Genomic DNA, 5,224 nt, shown 5'->3' with positions numbered 1-5,224 from the left:
CACCCCTCCCGATCAAAACCGGATCCGAGATGCAACTTGGAAACCACTGCTGCCGTACTTACCAACAAACCCAAAACGAAGATCTTTTTGCGGCTGCTACAGCTTCCGATTACACTAGTTTACCGTGACAAACATGCAACACTTGAAGAAAATCACAAAATATACGCTTTACATTCACTTTCGATGCACTTTTCGGCGGATTTCACACGATTTTTCACGAAAAACTTCCATCGCAAATCTCCTCCGACGGGTTTTCGGTTGGCCGTTTTGTTCGTTCGTTGTTTGCTTTGATCTTTCTCCCCTTCTTCGCACTTTCTCCCGAAATGGATCACGTTCACGCAACTTTCGAAGCGACGCCATCCGTTTTGTGGTGATGCCGACACCTGGTGGCGATTAGCAGAAATAGTGACACACTCAGTCAGATTGAGTCAAAAATGTGTTAAATGCGGTTCATTTGACGGTCACTGTTGCCCGCTCGGAAATTGCAAGTTAGACGAAACAAAATGTCTAGCAGACATTTAGGTAGAAATCGAGCAGAAGCTTCATAGAAATCTGTTGGAATGAATGCATTAACCGGATGGGGAGCGTTCACAGTTAATCTGTAGAAGTAAAATCATTTTATTTTGTACACGCTCGTTGAAAACTACTCAAAAGTGAGTCGTTTTCGACTCACTCTGGTACTTTCAAACTAGCTGTCAAAAGAGAGTAACTTTATTTTATGAAAGAGAGTTGTTTTCTACTCACACAAGAATAAAACTGAGCTTTACTCACTTTTGAGTAACGGCTTTACAAAAGCACTCATTCATAACCGTCGAAAACTTGTGAAAACTTGTTAGTCCGCGGCCAGTATAATGAACTTGTGCCGAAAACTTTTGAAAATGTGTCTAAAATACAAGAAGTTTAGATCTTATTCCAAGCGGAAACCTGTTTCAAGACGACAAGGTAAGTTTTTTAATAACAAACATATCAAAAAATAAAATTATTACGCTACATTGTGATTGTTCTAGGAACTTGAAACTTGAACGGAAATTTCGTTTTCGATATTGTGTGGAATCCCGATTTCCGATCCGGGAATCGGAAATACAATGCAGGAGAGACGAGAGAGAGACGAGACGAGACCCAAGACGCATCAACTAGAAGGAATGGAACGCATCCGGGAGTTCAAATGTTTTGCATCATTTTTAAGATATTAAGATCAATATGTATTTTCTATTCCTATTGCATTAAGTATTCTATTGCATTATGTATTCCTTCTGAATAATCAATGAATAAATTATTGTTTGCTTCTTTGATAATTATTTACATTTACTAACAATTATATTATCAAAATATATGGCTCCATGAAAATGTTTTAAAGAGAGTAGCATTTACTCACTTTTGCTTTTATTGAAATTATAAAAGTGAGTTAAAGCTACTCTAATTATGAGAAATTAGATCGTTACTCAAAACTGAGTATTAGATGATTACTCTATTTTGAGCTGTTCCACTTTCTACCAAAGTGAGTCGAAAACGACTCATTTTTGAGTAGTTTTCAACGAGCGTGTATGGCGAAAAGCACACACTCAATCCTGAATGGCCTGTTCAGCAATTTTTTGACGAAAATACACGCTAAGGTCAGTTTACCTATTTTTCTCAAATATGGGTAAATTTTACTCAAATTTGCGTAAACTTTACGCAAATATGGGTAAATAAAACTCATATTTTGGAAAAGTGTACATTCGCATTTATGGGTAATATTTACCCATATTTGGGTTGCAATTACTCATATTTAGGTACACATTACCCATATTTGAGTCTTGTTTACCTATATTTGAGTATCATTTACGCATATTTGCGGTTGTGCACTTTTTGGAAAAAAGGTAAACTGACCTTAGCGTGTAGGACAGCATACACCGAGAAAAATTTCTACTCAATGACTGAGTTGGTCTTACCACAGACAAACAGACGTATCACTTGCGAAATTTTCATCGACCAAGTTTTTAACGATCATTTTAAATTTTCATAGTTGTGGCTTTCACAACCAGAGGCGCGCGCATCGTTTTTCTATGCGTTTGACGTTACACACTAGCGCCTTCTGTTGACAACACAGTGATTCGTGCAACTTTTCCACCAGGTGAGGGTAGTGTGAACTGGGCGATGGGTTTCCATGAAAATCGTTCAAGGTGTTACGTCTGTTTGTCTGTGGTCTTACACAGAAATCGAAAAATCCTTTGTTTTCTTACTCAGTTTCCGTTAAAAGTGGGACAACCCATTGCCAATGGGACCAACTCAGCCACTGAGTAGAATTTTTTCTCTGTGAAACTATTTCGGTAGCTTCGGTAATCGATTTTACTAAGGCTCAGTACACCAACTGTCAAAACTGGGTGCAAAAAATAAACAATGCAGTATAGAAGAATTCGAATGACCCCCAATTGTAGAGGCGCTAGGTGAGATGAGGAGAAAATTGTTTGTTTACATAAAAAAATCAATTTTTCGTCTTCAAAATTAATCAATATTTTGCGTTGGCAGTTGCTATTTTCCATTGGCAATGGCTTCCATTACCATCATTCTTGATGCCCACGCCAACAGACTGGCTAGCTAATAAAAAATCAGGAAGATCGCCCCCGGAGGCATAGCAAGAGTTCCTCAAATTAATCACATAAATAGGGTCCTAAAATTACAGACGAAATCTCGCTTATACTGAATAATACGATCAAGCATGGTATTCTAATCGGAATTGTACTTTACTCGAACTTGAAAAACAAAGGAATAATGAGAAAATTCGAAATGAATAAAAAGGTAAATAGTTCTACTTTGACACTTGACCTTGTGTGACGGAGCTCGACATTTTTCGCACTGGGAATTCAAAAATGTTCCTATCTGACATACACGGTGAAAAAAATCACTCAAAGTATGTGTTATAAGCTAGGGACGAGACAAAAGACTAAAAAAATAAAAATTATATTACCCGTTGCAAGAAAATAGAGAGCGAAAAAGGTGCAAAATCGCTAATAGACCTCCGCTGGTATGTTTAATCGTTATGGTGTCTTCTACAATAAGTGCGCGAATTAGTCAAGGAATACTGAGCCGTAAACACCAAAATGATTTTTCTTACAGGCGGAGATGTATGGGCACTTGCGCGTACAAATTTTCGTGCAACGCATAATATATTTTCAACTACGGTTAATAAAAACGTCAAAAAATGAGTAAATATGTACTCTTGTATTATATATTGTGGTTTAAAACAAGAATCCAGATAGGACTTCAAGAGCCTATTCAGATCCCATTGTGATCCACTAGCAACTCCTATCACATACCGCCCCGTGGTACCCAGTGGGGTGACACGGCTGTCAAACTCGGTACATCACCGCTCCACCCAACATCATTTTTGGTACGGCGCGTTTTGGTACCCACTTTCTGGTCGGTTTACCCTAACTTGCTCCTGATTTTCGGGTGTGTGGCTCGTGTGTTGCTAGTGCTTATTTCAGAAATTACACATTTCAAACGAAATCGTTGTTTTTGATGATAGTTTCTCTTTCCTTATCACTTTGCACTTTTATATCCTTCAAAAGAAGAATATTAAAGATGTTGACAAGTCCAAGGCTTGTGCAGTCTCTGCTGTGTGGTCCAATGACCACCCGTATTTATACTACCTTAGGTACACATAATGAATCACACCTAGACATTTAGGTACTGACATGAATAGTATTTCATGTAGGTAGATATCATATGCAAGGCAGTTGCGGCAGCCACAAACCGAGGCGAAGCTGTGATCACGAAGCCACTTGAGTCCGAAGAAGATAAGCGACTTCATAGCATCTTAGAGGCAACGACGGTTTACCGAAGCACAGAATCGAGTTGGGGTTGCTGTGGACAATACCCACTTTCCGGAGAGCTACAAGAAGGCTATGAACAGACTCCTGGGGTTAGAGAAGCGTCCGTCCAAAGACTCGGAACTTCGACAAAAAGTGGACAAGCGGATCAACAGTTACGAAAAAAATGCAGTGCATCAGTAAAAAGTCAGGAAAAAGTCAACAGTCTGGATCCTCGACGAGTCTGGTATCTACCGTTGGTATCTGCCACCAGCTCGCCATGTACAGCGCAGTTTCTGAAGTACTGGCATGCTTCTGACTACAGTAAACATGAACAGTATCTCAGGGTAGTGGAAGCAGTGTCCAAGTACCACTACGTTGATGACTTCATCGGCAGCGTCAGATGTGAAGTACAAGATATCCACGCAGTGGTGGGTTTCCAGTTTGAGAAGATACTGAGAAGCACTGCCAATGGACAAAGACAAAGATCGAATATACGAACGTGTTTTGGGCGTCACATGGATTCCGTCGGTAGCCGTCTTAACATTCTATTACCAGGGATTAGAGGAAGTTCTAGGTGCCGACGAGGCGCCAGATCCTGCGTATTGTGGTGAAGCTCTGCGATCCATTAGGATCCATCGTACACTTCGTCTTACAAGGGAAGATTCTGATGCAAGTGATATGGCAAACAAGTAGAAACTGGGACGAGCCTATAACGGATCAAAAGTTGCCATCAAATCTACCTGACTACAACACACCAAACTCATACCTGAAGGTTCGATGGTATCTGAGCCAGGCCCGTGCACAGAAGTGGCGCCAAGGGAGGGGTTTTTCCCAATTTCGGCAAAAGGCGGAGGGGCGCCTAGTGTATGAAGCGTCGATAATGGGGAGGGTTTAACCCCCAAAACCCCCCCCTTGTGCACGGGCTTGATCTGAGCGTTCAACACTCCTCCTTAGCATCGCAACCTTCGAATCACGATCATATCCTTCTGGCTCGAAGTTCCTCCTCACTTTAAGCTTTGGGCAAGTAGCCTAACTCCGACGCTTGCACAAACTCTTCACCAATATTTTGAGCTCCAACCAGGCTCATCCATATCCGAGGAAAAAAATGGTTGTCCACCGGAACACTCCTCCTGTCATCAACCTTCCCGTCTAGGCGAGACCACCGAGCTTCATCCGCAATACCTTCATCGAGCTCCTTTCGGTGACAAGCCAATCCATCCGCGCCTTATGCGGCTGATCCTTCTTCAGGTTATTGGCCCAGAAGCGGGTGGTCATGGGTCATAGGCCATTTCGAAGGAAAGATCGGTCGCAGTATGCAGTTTTGTACACCATCCATAGTCCCTGGATCAATTCGTTCTTAAATATTTTTTCAGAGGAAAACACATCAGAAGATAATGGTTTAGATTGCATGAAAAAAAAACGGACAAAAC

This window comes from Aedes albopictus, chromosome 1 (assembly GCF_035046485.1).
Source record: "Aedes albopictus strain Foshan chromosome 1, AalbF5, whole genome shotgun sequence".
Taxonomy (NCBI): Eukaryota; Metazoa; Arthropoda; class Insecta; order Diptera; family Culicidae; genus Aedes; species Aedes albopictus.
The sequence above is the reverse complement of the archived record's forward strand: the minus strand, read 5'-3'. Positions refer to the sequence as shown.